The sequence below is a fragment of the Sminthopsis crassicaudata genome, chromosome 3 (assembly GCF_048593235.1).
Source record: "Sminthopsis crassicaudata isolate SCR6 chromosome 3, ASM4859323v1, whole genome shotgun sequence".
In the NCBI taxonomy this organism is placed as follows: Eukaryota; Metazoa; Chordata; class Mammalia; order Dasyuromorphia; family Dasyuridae; genus Sminthopsis; species Sminthopsis crassicaudata.
This window is the reverse complement of record NC_133619.1, coordinates 302994159-303007390: the sequence shown is the minus strand read 5'-3', so window position 1 is coordinate 303007390 and position 13232 is coordinate 302994159.

Sequence of the window (13232 nt, the reverse complement as noted above, 5' to 3'; positions counted from 1 at the left end):
AGGCCCAGGTAACTAATGACTGCCCAGATAAATGCTTGGGGAATGTCACCTTATTTAGTTATCACTTTACCCAGATCTTGGATTTCCAGCATCTGATAAGGGTTTATCACCATCTTTTGAATCTTTCCTGATAAAGGATGATATTCCATCTATTAAGGAAAGCTCTACTTGCTTGAAATTAATCCATATAATTACACTTACGTCTCATAGGCCTCTCTTGACATTATATATTTACCATTTCTTGGTGGCTGTGTATATAGCTAATCATCTCTCCTTTCTTAGGTTAGAAAACAAAAAAGACATATGGAAGTTATAATAATGATTCTGTTGCCATATCTGAATAGTAAATCTGTCTAAAGTAGATAAATAGGAAGTAATAGAGAAGTACTACTCCACAAAAAGATATGGTCAAGCTTTTATGGAGGGGAAAAAACAACCAAAATAAAAGTTTTTCTTCTTTTGAAAGGAAGGAGTAGTACCCACCATTACCCCAACACCAACTTGACTAATCATTAAGCTATGCATGGCTCTGCTTGATTAGGATAAAGATATAGTATATGAATTGACAATTCTTGAACCAAGCTTTATCCAGCATTAAAGAAATATTAAGAGTAGTTCCAAAAAAAAAAAAAAAAAAAAAGCAATGCAGAATGATTCTGTGATTCACAGGCCAAAACTCAGCAGAATACAATCTATAATAAATCAATTTCCTAAGGTACCATCCTACCCCCTGACCTTCTATAGTGAATGATACTGGTCCTTGAAGAGGAAGTATTGAGTGTCTGAAGTAAGATTTGAACTCAGGTTTTCCTGATTCCAGGCCCAGTTCTCTGTCGTTACCATCCAGCTACTCCAAGGGAAGTTTCTTCATGGAAAGTTCCCTACACCAATGAAATCACAAGTCCAGTCTCTATCCCATGCTGGAGGAAAGAATAATACTATATAAATTCCTTCCATTGCAGATTAAGTAGTGATGGTGAAATATATATGTTCTTCCATTTCAGAAACAGAGATTCCAGAAGACTAATGATGGAGTCTTCTACCCATTTCCTAACAGAGGGATATAGACTCAAAATGCAAATTAGGTATACACATTTTAACACAAAGCCATTGAGGGAATTTGTTTTGCTTAATGAAGCCTATTTGTTGCAAGGGTTATTTTCCCCCCTCATTTTTAAAAGTGATATGAAAGAATACTGGTTAAGTTTAAAAAAAGAAAAGGAGACATTATATATGTATATGTATATATATATATATATACATATACATATATAATGTCTCCTTTTCTTTTATATATACATATGTGTGTGAGTGAATATTCATATACACACCTATAAAAGAGAAGTAAATTCTGTTAACTCCCTTGATATTATTGCATCCTGTTTTGAGAAAAATGGTTTTATGAATGTGGGGTTTTTCCCATTTTCTCTCCCTAGCTATTGCTGCTTCTTTCTTTCTTAAAGGCAATTTAATATGTCATTTTTCCTTTCCTCTCCTTAGAGAGGAATTAAAAAAATACTTAATCCATGCTCCTTGAGTGCCTGGAGGAATTTCATTTTTTCTTCTGAGTGCTGAGATACTCAGAAACTTTCTTATTTCTTTCCTTCTCACTAGGAATGCTCTGAACATAATGGAGTCGGAATAGACCCATGGCATGATTTTCTTATTCCTCTGTCCCATCTTCCCAGAAGTACTTTCCCTACAAACTACCCCCAAAACATGACACCAACATTCTATTTGTGGGTGTGTCTCCTTCCTCTCATGAACCTTAGCCTTGTTCCTCTCCCTTCTGCATAAGTATTCTCCATTCAACTATAGTATGTATGACTTAATGTTAGAAATTATTAAAGCTAAATTGTTATTGCCAAGCAGATATCTGATTATGCTAATTCCCTTCTGATTAAAAATACAAATATTTGTCTTTGAGCTACAATTTCCCCAATCAGAGGCAGCCAAAGGCAGCATAATAGAGTCAGCTTTGGAGTCAGGATGAGAACTTGAAGTCATGCTTCTGAAACCCACTTTCCCCCCAAGCAAGCCATTTAAACACCTCAGTGTCCCAAGAAACTTACTAAGACTCTAAATTACAAAGCAAGTGCTGAATTACTTTGGTTAAGATGGTCCTTCCATTGGAAAGCCCACTCTAAGCCAATGAAATCAGAGGTCCAAAAAAAAAAAAAAATCAACATATGATTCTACATGCTAAATAAATGTTTACTGTTAATAAAAAAAAACACATATACTTCTATTAAAAAAAAATAAAAAGTGTGAGTATGCAGAATGAGATATGATCTGCCAGAACATTTAACTGTCAAAGCTAAAAGATTCCAAATTCATGAGACTCTTGGAATATATATATATATATGCAGCATGCATCCATGAAGGAAACCTTGCCAACACATGATTCCACCTGCTTCTAGACATTCCATTCATTCATTTGTTTCTTCAGTTATTCATTTGCAAAGAATTCATTCCAAAGGTTCTCTACAGCTGATGGAACAGTCAATCAATCCTTTGCCTCAGGGCACAACTTCAGTCTCCACTGCTGAAATGGATCCAAGAGATCTCTCCTTTGGGCTGGCTCAGTGTCAGCACCTCTGACAATTCTTCCATCTCTCTGAGTCTTCCAGAGTCACATCCTAGTCTGTCTTGTCTCAATCCTAATTCACCTGAGAGCATAAAATAACAACACAAAGAGGTTAAATAATCCGAGGTATATCTTAGGTTCACTGGGGCACATTAGACAATCCCCATACTTGTAGGATCATCTTGAGTCCTATGGGAGAAAGGAAAAAAAAAATTTTTTTCTACTAAATTATTTTGTATGTCAAATCAAGTCCATCTCTGCAGCTAATTAAGGGCTTTTAGAGCATTAAATCTATGGTAAACAGACATAGAACATCTTTGAATGCTGAAAATCTAGGTTGGGAAAGGAAGAAATGGAAGGAAGGAAAGGAGAGGAGAGGGGAGGAAAGGGGAAAGGATGGAGAGATTTAAGAGGAGGAAGGGAGAGAAATAGGAGATAAGGAAGGAAGGAAGGAAGGAAGGAAGGAAGGAAGGAAGGAAGGAGAGAGAAGGAAGGAAAGAGAAGGAAAGAGAAGGAAGGAAGGAAGGAAGGAAGGAAGGAAGGAAGGAAGGAAGGAAGGAAGGAAGGAAGGAAGGAAGGAAGGAAGGAAGGAAGGAGAGAGAAGGAAGGAAAGGGAAGGAAAGGGAAGGAAGGAAGGAAGGAAGGCAGGAAGGCAGGAAGGAAGGAAGGAAGGAAGGAAGGAAGGAAGGAAGGAAGGAAGGAAGGAAGGAAGGAAGGAAGGAAGGAAGGAAGGAAGGAAAGAAGGAAGGAAGGAAGGAAGGAGAGAGAAGGAAGGAGAGAGAAGGAAAGAGAAGAAAAGGGAAGGAAGGAAGGAAGGAAGAAAGAAAGAAAGAAAGAAAGAAATGAATACAAAGGCATTTCTTTAATTCTTAGCACAAAACTCTGTGCCAAGCACTGCGGATACAAATAGAAAAGACACTCCCTGTTTTCAAGAAACTGGGAAGAGAACATGTATAGAAAATTTTAGTTGGAAAATAGAAAGATGCTGTACCAAAGGAAATGGTGATACTTCTTCTGTAATGCCATTTCTACTGGGGGTGGAAAGGAAATCTCATTTATTTCTGATGTTGTTGGCCTGGAGGGTGACCCTTGGCAGGACATTAAGGCTTACCTGGCAGTTGGTGGCAGTTAGCTAATGGTTATTGGTGTTGGTGGGGAACGTAGGCCCCTTGCCTAAAGTGATTGAATCCCTCCAAGATAGCCATGAGGCCCAGGCTGAAAGCAGAGCTGATTCTCTTGGGGGAAGGAAGAAAAACAACTGTTCCAGAGCACCTGGGCTTAAGGTCTTTCATCTTCATTGAGGTCTGAAGGGAGTTGGTGCTGCCTTGACTTGGCTGGCAATGTTACCCCCTCTCTCTCAGCAATCTTGTCACTCACTTATCTGTCTTCAGGTGACAGTTGGTGGCAGTTGGTAGATGTGGTTAGCCCCTTGTCCATAAGGTATACTTCCTCAGATAATGGGTAATTTAATTAGCCTAGCCCAAAATATTATGGAGGAGGTATCAAAAGATTACAAGTAATAATGCCTAAAGAACTGAAATATGAGAAGATGCCCATAAATTGGAGAATGGATTAACAAGTTATGGTATATAGATATGTAGGAATATTTGAACTCTTACCAGTATGATGACTCTTCAGGATACCAAAAGACTAATGATGAAACTCATCATCTATTTCCAGATACAGAGGGAAAGTTCTCGGAATGCAGAACGAAAACAATTATTATAAATGATGTGGAAATTGTTTTGACTGACCGTACATGTGTATGACGGGCTTTGGGGGTTTTTTATGTGTGAATTCTCAGTAAGAAAAGGGAGAGTAGAGTGGGAGGGACAGAAAGCAGACCTTAATTGATTTTTTAAAAATGTCTATAATATATATATATATATATATATATATATATATATATATATATATATATATATAATCTGTATGTACGTATATGTGCATGTATTTACACACTGTACACACGTGCCCATAAAAAAACTTGAAAACTCCAACACAATAGCCAATGATAATTCCTAAGGACTTGTGATAAAATGCCACAAGTTTTCACTTGATGATCCAAGGAGTCCAATTTGATCAAATAACCATAAAGTGGACTCTCAGCTCACTTGGCTTCTCAGAATTTCATCTTTGTTTTCTTTAGCACCATTTTAAAATCTTTTCAAGCAGAATGTAATCTTTAGGTTCTAATGTCAGGGGCCCATTATTATGAATGGCAAAAAGACTTTGACAAATTCCTTATGAAAGTTGGGTTTTTTTTTCATTTTTAATAATTGTTTTTTTTTCTTTTTATTTGTATCCCTAGCACCAAGTGCTACATATACGACACTTAATAAATGTTTCTAAAATAACTGTTTAATTAACATTTTCTAGTATTCAACCAGTGTTACCCTGCTGGTTTCATCCTTAAATACTTCAAGGGATGATTTGACTCAATGTATTCTCTTTCTAGTTGAGAATAAGAAGAAAAAGTCAGATAGTCTGAATATGAAGGATTGTTGTGAGGATCAAATTAGATAATATTTAAAACACTTAACACTGTACCTAGCATAAGTAGGTCCCATAAGTAGGGCCTCTAAAAAATGCTTGTTCCATTGTCTTTCCTTGTTATGTAGGAAGGAATAGACAGCTCCAGTGCCTCATTAGTATTCATGTAAAATCAAGTATCCATGCAAGACCCTGAGAAGATTCACAGGTCCCCTGGGGGGGGGGGGAGAGGAGATGGGTTACAAAAAGTACTTTACAGGATGGAAAGATGTAGGTTAATTATGGTTTACAGCTATTGTAATTAGGGGAATACACAAAGCATGTGCATGTAAGTAATGAACATAAGTAAAATGTTAAGTTCCACAAGATGGGGACTGTTTCTTTTTCTGGTCTTTGTATCACTCACTTAGCACAGTGGTTTCAACACAGAAGTTCATAGATTTGGAGACAGAAGGCCACCACATAGTCATCCTATCCAACACCCTCATTTTATAGTTGAAAAAATTGAGGCCTGGTAAAGCTAAGTGACTTTCCCAAGGTCACAATAAATTGTAACTGGAAGACCCAGAATTTAAACTCAAAAGTCCTTTAAATTCAGATGTAGCATTTTTCCTACTTCACCTTTGTCTTTGAAGAAATGCTGTTGTCTATTGATGAAATCAATACATGAAGGGGGGAGAGAGGGAGAGGGACAGAGGAAGAGGAAGTGAAGTAAAAAGAGGAAGAGTAAAAAGAAGAGAAGAGGAAAAAGAGGAGGAGGAATAAGAGGAAGAGGAGGAGGAAGAGAAGGAGGAGGAAGAAGAGAATGAGGATGGGGAAGAGGAAGAGGAAGAAGAGAAGGAGGAGGAAGAAGAGAAAGAAGAGGAGGAGGAAGAGAAAGAAGAGGAGGGGGAAGAAAAGAAGGAGGAAGAAGAGAAGAAAGGAGGAGGAAGAACGAGAACAAGAACAAGAACAAAAGCAAGAACAAGAAGAAAAGAAAAAGAACAAAGAAAGAAAAAGGAAGGAAGGAAGGAAGGAAAGGAAGAAGGGAAAGGAAGGAAAGGAAGGAAGGAAGGAAGGAAGGAAGGAAGGAAGGAAGGAAGGAAGGAAGGAAGGAAGGAAGGAAGGAAGGAAGGAAGGAAGGAAGGGAGGGAGGGAGGGATAGTGAATGGCAGATGACAACATATGGGTCACAATCAAAGGTCTGTAATGTTACCCTCCTACTCACTCAATAAACTCCTGTGGCGCTCTATCACATCCTGAATCCAAAAAAAAAAAAAAAAAAAAAAAAAAAAAAAGCCTCTGTTTAGCATCCTAACGTGGTCACATCCCTGTCTTTCCAGTCTTCTTACATTTTCTACTCTACATTCTACCAGGTACTCTGATATCCAATGGCCCGACTGTTCCTCAGATAAACTACTCCATCTCCTGAGCCACTTTCACTGGAATGTTCTCCCTATACCTGAAATGTTCTCCCTCTTCATCTCTGCCTCCTGGTTTCCATGGCTTCTTTCAAACCTGTCTAAAATCCTACCTTTTAGTAAGTCTTTCCTGATCCCTCTTAATGCTAGTATGTTCTCTTTGTTAATTGTTTCCATTTTATTCTGTGGATAGCTTGTTTGCACATAGTAATTGTTTGCATGTTGTCTCTTGCCATTAACTTGTGATCTTCTCATGGGCAGGGACTAACTTTTAGTTTTCTTTGTATCCTCAGTACTAAGCAAGTATCTGACACACAGTATATATATTCTTCTGTTTGAGAGACAGACACAAAAGTACAGATAGATTTCAGAATCATTGTATCCTCAGTACTTAGCACAGTATCTGACTCATAGAAGGCCCTTAATTAATGTTTATTGACTAACTAGTACCCTTGACATATCTCACCAATGTCTATCAGACTCAAAGAGATGTAAGAAATTATGGAAAATAACTCATTTCTACAAATAGTTAAATAACAAATGCTTATGGTGTAAGGTTCTTGAAAAGACAAATATCTTCCCTATCAACAAAAAGAAAAGAAAAGAAAAAGATTGGGGCAGAGCATGATCTGTCTTTAAAAAGCAAAACTGTCAAAGAAAAGGTAAAAATAGAAATTATGCTATATAAATGAGGTGTCGAGGAAGAACTAACACAGAAGCATTAGAGAGGGGAAAGGATTGATGGTTCTGAATACTTAAATCAGGGATGGGTTAGATAGATTGAAAGATAATACTCTTCTGAAGAGTATAGTACCCTCTAAAATCTATTTTAAAAAAATAAGGGGATTGGGATATAAAAGGATATGTAGATGTATGAATTAATGGGAAAGCGCTAAAAAGGGAAAAGTTGGGGGAGAGAAGATGAGAGAGGAATTCATGGGTGAGGAGAGGTTAAATAATAGCAACATAAGTAAAGGAGTAGAACTAAAGGAGAAGAGTTAGCAGGGATAGGAAATAAAGAGATCTACACAAATACAATAAGGATCTGGAGTAGAATTTATTAGGGGAAAAATATGTCTAGTAATCAATGATCTCAGATTAAGTAAAACAAAGATTCAATCAAGAGAGAAATTGACATGTCAGCCATATTAATATTGTTTTAGATGCATATCAACATATGTGGAAATGTGTGTGCATGTGTGTGCACATGTAGGTATATGTGTGTATCTAGATATATTTATGTCTGTGTGTGTGTGTGTGTGTACATACAGAATAACCTACAAAGAAGCAAAGAAAAGATGGAAAGTCATGACTATAATGTCTATCATTATATATTATTATATATGTTTTCTTGAAATGGAAATTTGTTGTTACAAATTTTGAATATTTTTGTTTTGTTTTCCTTTTCTGTCTCTCTTATTTTGTATTTAGTCTTAAAGTTTACAAAGAAATTATAGAAAGTAACTCAATTCTATGCTTAAATAAAAAAGCTTATAGTGAAAAGACAAATATCTTCCCCATTACAAAAAAAAAAAAAAAAAAAAATTTAAATCCCTGCCACTCAGGAGCCCACATCTTAATGGGATAAAAATCTCTATCTTCACAAAGTTCCTCTCAAGCCCACAAGGGGGAGATAACTACCCATGCAATGCGAGCAATGCAGCTTCCCCATGTAACCAGTATTTATACCTTTCCATGTTTTGCTGCCCTAAGGGAGCATAATGGTAGGAACAGATCATAATATGAATATCAGCAGGGGCCTCCAACTACTTACTGCAGACCACCACCAAAGAAGCTCCCCTAAATAGCACAAGCCTTCCATTATTATGCTCACAGTAACAAGAATATGTGATGACCAACTGTGATGGATTTGGCTCTTTTCAACAATGAGGTGATTCAAAACAATTTCAATGGATTTGTGCTGGAAAGTGCCATCCAGAGAGAGAACTGTGAAGACTGAAGGTGGATCAAAGAATAGCATTTTCACCTTTGTTGTTGTTTGCTTGGTTTTTTTTTTCCTTGTGTTCTATACCCTTTTGATCTATTTTTTTTCATAACATGGCAAATATGGAAATATGTTCAGAAGAAATGTTTAACCTAGATTGGATTACTTGCTGTCTTGAGTAGGGGGAAGGGGAGAGGAAAGGGAAAAAAAATTTGGAATACAAGGTTTTGCAAAGGTGAATGTTGAAAACTATCTTTTCATCTATTTGAAAAAATAAAATACTATTAAAATGGGGAGGGGGGGGTGAAGAAAAGAGAAGCATTGAAGAAAAGAAGTGAGACCATAGTGACAGAAGCTGCAAAGAGGAGGATGTGGAACCTGAAAAATGGGCTTGGCAAAAAAGAAGGCATTCATGATTCTTACACTGTTTCAATAGAGTAGAAGAGATAAAAATTAAATTGGAAGGTATCAAGGAATGAAGGACTGATAAGAAAAGGTCAAAGATATTTACTGTGAACTACTTTTTCAATGATAAAAATACTTGGGTGTTTTATCTGCCAAGACAAACCCAGGAACTATATAAACACAATTACAAAACACTTTTCACACAAAATCAGTTCTAAACAACTGGAAAAAATATCAATTGCTCATGGATAGGCTGAACAAATATAATTAAAATGAAAATTCTACTTAAATTAGTCTATTTGGCTGGTGCCATACCAATCAAACTGTGAAAAAATGTTTTATAGAGTTAGAAAAAAGCAACAAAATTCATCTGGAAGAACAAAAAATCAAGAATATCAAGGAAATTAATGGGGGGAGGGGGAATATAAAGGATGGAAGCCTAGCAGTACCAGACCAAAACTCTATTATAAAGCAGCAATCATCAAAACCATATGGTACTAGATAAGAAACAGAGTGGCAGAACAGTGGAATAGATTAAATACACATGACAACAACAAGGCTGTACAATGATCAACTATGACAGACTTGTTTTTTCTCAGTGGTTCAGTGATCCAAGGCAATCCCAATAAAATTTATAACTACTCCCAAAAAATGAGAAATTGACTTAATGGAGGAGGATTAGAGAAAAGCTTTTTTAGAATCGGGGAAAACTGAGGATGTCTGTAAGGAAGTGGGAAAAAGCCATGAGAGACAATGATCAGTAGGACAAGGTTACTAGAGTGGGAGTCAAGGAGACCTAAGATTCCAATCCTACTTCAGACACAAATTGTGTGACTTTGGGCAAGTTATTAGCCTCCCCAGGCCTCAGTTTCCTCATCTGGGAAATATGAAGTTGGATTTAATGACCTCTGAAGTCTTCCATCTCTAATTCTCTGAATCTATGCAGTGGGAAGGAACAGAATTCAAGACACTGGCAGGAGCACTCTTTTGGACAAGGATACAATACTTAATGCAGGAGGGAAGTCTTTGGTGAAAGACGCTGGGATCATCTTGGGCATGGAAGAAAGGCAAAGGAGCTCCGGATAGGGTAGCTTCGATTTCATTTTATCTATATTCTTATTTTTTAAAATTTCTTTTGTCTTTATATCACATTCATTTTTAAATTTATCCTTATTCTTCAAAGGTCAGAACAGTGAAGTAGGGTCTCTTTTCCTAGCTGCTAATTGATTTCTTTGTAAATTAAAAGCTTTAGGCTTTTAGTTATGAATAAAACATTATTTAGCCTGTCTGAGCAGAATAACAGCTTCCCATTTATTGAAAGCTATCTCAGATAATAATAATAAAGCATTTATGTAGCACTTTAAGATTACAAAATTCTTTATTATATTTGATAGATATTCATATAGAACTTTACTTTTATAAAACTTTTTTTTTTCTTTGCACTTATTACTCAACACTCCTTTGGATTTCTTCTTTCTCCCTCTTCACTTTTCTACTATGAACAAACATATATTTTGTTTACACTAAAACAGCCAACAGTCCATCAAAAGCTTCTACTCCAAAGCAGCATTGGTAGCCCGTAACTTCCCACAACTCCATGTAAATCAATGACTAAAGCTAATGTTTGGAAACGTCTAGTCCTCATGAACCCCATTCTACAGATGTCTGTAACAAGTAAAAATGATGCAATAGGGATATTGATGAATATGCAGCATCCCTCTTTCCTTGCCAAACATGGGCACACTGTAAGACCAGGACATTACAGGGAAGAACACTCACTCAAAAGCATAGCTCACTCACCCCCACCAAGGCATTTGTTTTTTCCTGGTCAATCAAAAGACACATTAATTCAGATTAAAGGAAGTTTAATGAAACAGCATTGCAAAATAAGAAACAAAAAAAAAGTATCTTCCCTCTTTCCCACAAACATAGTCTGCCACAAGGAACCACACCACCAGTGAAAGAGTCATAAGGAATATGAGCAGAGGAATATAGGGAAGGGAATATAAATAGGGAATATATGTATCCAGGAAATACATATCACCAAAGTAAGTTATGCTTCCAAAGCCCCAAAGCCATCGGTGTCTTCTGGTGACATTGTGTGGCTCTTTCCTTATAGGCATTTCCAATATGTACTGCTGCTGCCACTGCATTGTGCTATCATCTTCCTATCTTCAACTGAAAATTAGCTTCTTCAAAAGGGATTTCTTCTTTCTTCAGCTACTGTTGCTAGAATTCTCCAAACCTTTGTCTGAGTTATGGTATGGAATTTTGAACTGTCATCATACCAGAGTCTCTAGCTTGAGATCTTTGAGTGACTTAATAAACATATAAAGGAGCTGTGTGAAGCTAGGGATGGGAGATACTTGTCATGTTCTATAATGATCCAAGTTACAAAGGAAATCAATTTTACAACAAGGCTTTGGAAAAGAGTTAAATAGAAGTGGTTACTTTTATACATCTTACATTAGAACAAGTTCCCTGCCCTCTCCCATTCTCACTCCCACAATGAAAAAAAAAAGAAAATGATTAAGAGGAAGAATATCCCTCTAATATCATTTCCACTTTATCCTGTATATATTATGTTTGTATATAGTTGGTTGCAATCATTGTGCCCCACTCCCACTAGACTGTGAACCTCCTAAGAATAAGGGGGGGAGTAAGTGAGATTTTATTTTGTTTTAGACTTTCTTTGGATGCCCAGAGCTTAGTATATAGCCTAGTTCATAGCAGATAGATGCCTACTGACATGACTACCAAATTGGGGGGGGAGGTGGAGAATGAGAAAATAAATTTTTTTCTTTCTTTTCCCAATAAGGTCAGTCAATCTGCCAATAATCATTTATTAAACTCTTATTATGTTCCCCCAATGATCCAATCATTGAAGATACAAAAACGAGTAAAAATGTCTTCACTGAACTTTACAATCTATATCATCTCCCTGACTTTTTCATCATAATTCAAGGGAAGAGGCTCTAGCCTCTAGGTTCTTAAGACTTTCAAGTTGAAGAGAAGATACAAACTTTTACAGGTAAAGGAAAGTCTTCATCTGGAAATTTCCTAAGAAAATGAAATCACAAGTTTAGTCCCTTTCTCTATCATCTACCTCACAAGGTTTTATAAAAGAAAAGCATTTCATAAAACTTAAAGAATCAATAAGTTACCATTATCACTGATAAATCCTCAAGCATTAGCATTCAAGATAATATACCATTTTCTAACACAATTTTATTGTTTTTCTATTTTGTTCAATTACTTTTAACATTATTTCTTATTGTTTTTCATTCAAAATTATAATATTTTAGCAACAATATGTTATCCATATTACTATCATTTATGGCATTTTTAGACAAAAGGCATTGAGTTTTAAACAACAGACGTCTGAATGAGCTTTCCAAATAAAACCTGCTCCAATTCCAATAGACTTGTGATGGAAAGTGCCATCTGCATCCAAAGAGAGAATGGAGACTGAATGTAGATCAAAGCATAGTATTTTCACCTTTGTTGCTATTTGTTTTTTCTTTCTTAAGGTTTTTATTTTGATCTGATTTTTCTTGCAGAGCATGATGAATATGGAAATATGTTTAAAAGAATTACACATGTTTAATCTATTTAAAAAATTAGTGTCTGCTCTAAAGGTGAGGACAATCTGTATCTTATTCATTTCAAAAAACTGAGTGAGTAATGGCATGCTCAATAAATCCATTAGCAAACATTTGGGGCACACAGGAACTTCAGATACTTTTCTCACCAGATGATGATGAAAGAACACCAGATTTAAAATCAAATGATCTTGGTCCATAACCCAGATCTACCATTTACTACTTATGTGAATTTAAGTATGACACAGATACTCAGTTTCCTCATCTGTAAAATAGGAATAGTACCAGTCTGTTTTTCACCCTTTGCTGCTAGTGAGGCTAAAATGAGATCATTGAAATATATAGCACTCAGAGCACCATATAAATATGGTCCATATAAAGATTACGGTCACTACGTTTAAAAAGCTAAAATGTTGACAAAATCCAACATCCATTCCTACTAAAAACTCTTGAGAGTATAGGAATAAATGGATTATTCCTTAGAATAATCAGGAGTATATATTTAAGACCGTCAGTAAGCATAATATGCAATAGAAATAAACTGCAACCTTTCCCAGTAAGATCAGGAGTGAAACAAGGTTGCCCACTATCACCATTACTATTCAATATAGTACTAGAAACGCTAGCCTCGGCAATAAGAGCCGAGAAAGAGATTCAAGGAATTAGAGTAGGAAATGAGGAAATTAAACTATCACTTTTTGCAGATGACATGATGGTATACTTAGAGAACCCCAAAGACTCTGCTAAAAAGCTACTAGAAATAATTCAAAATTTCAGCAAAGTGGCAGGATACAAAATAA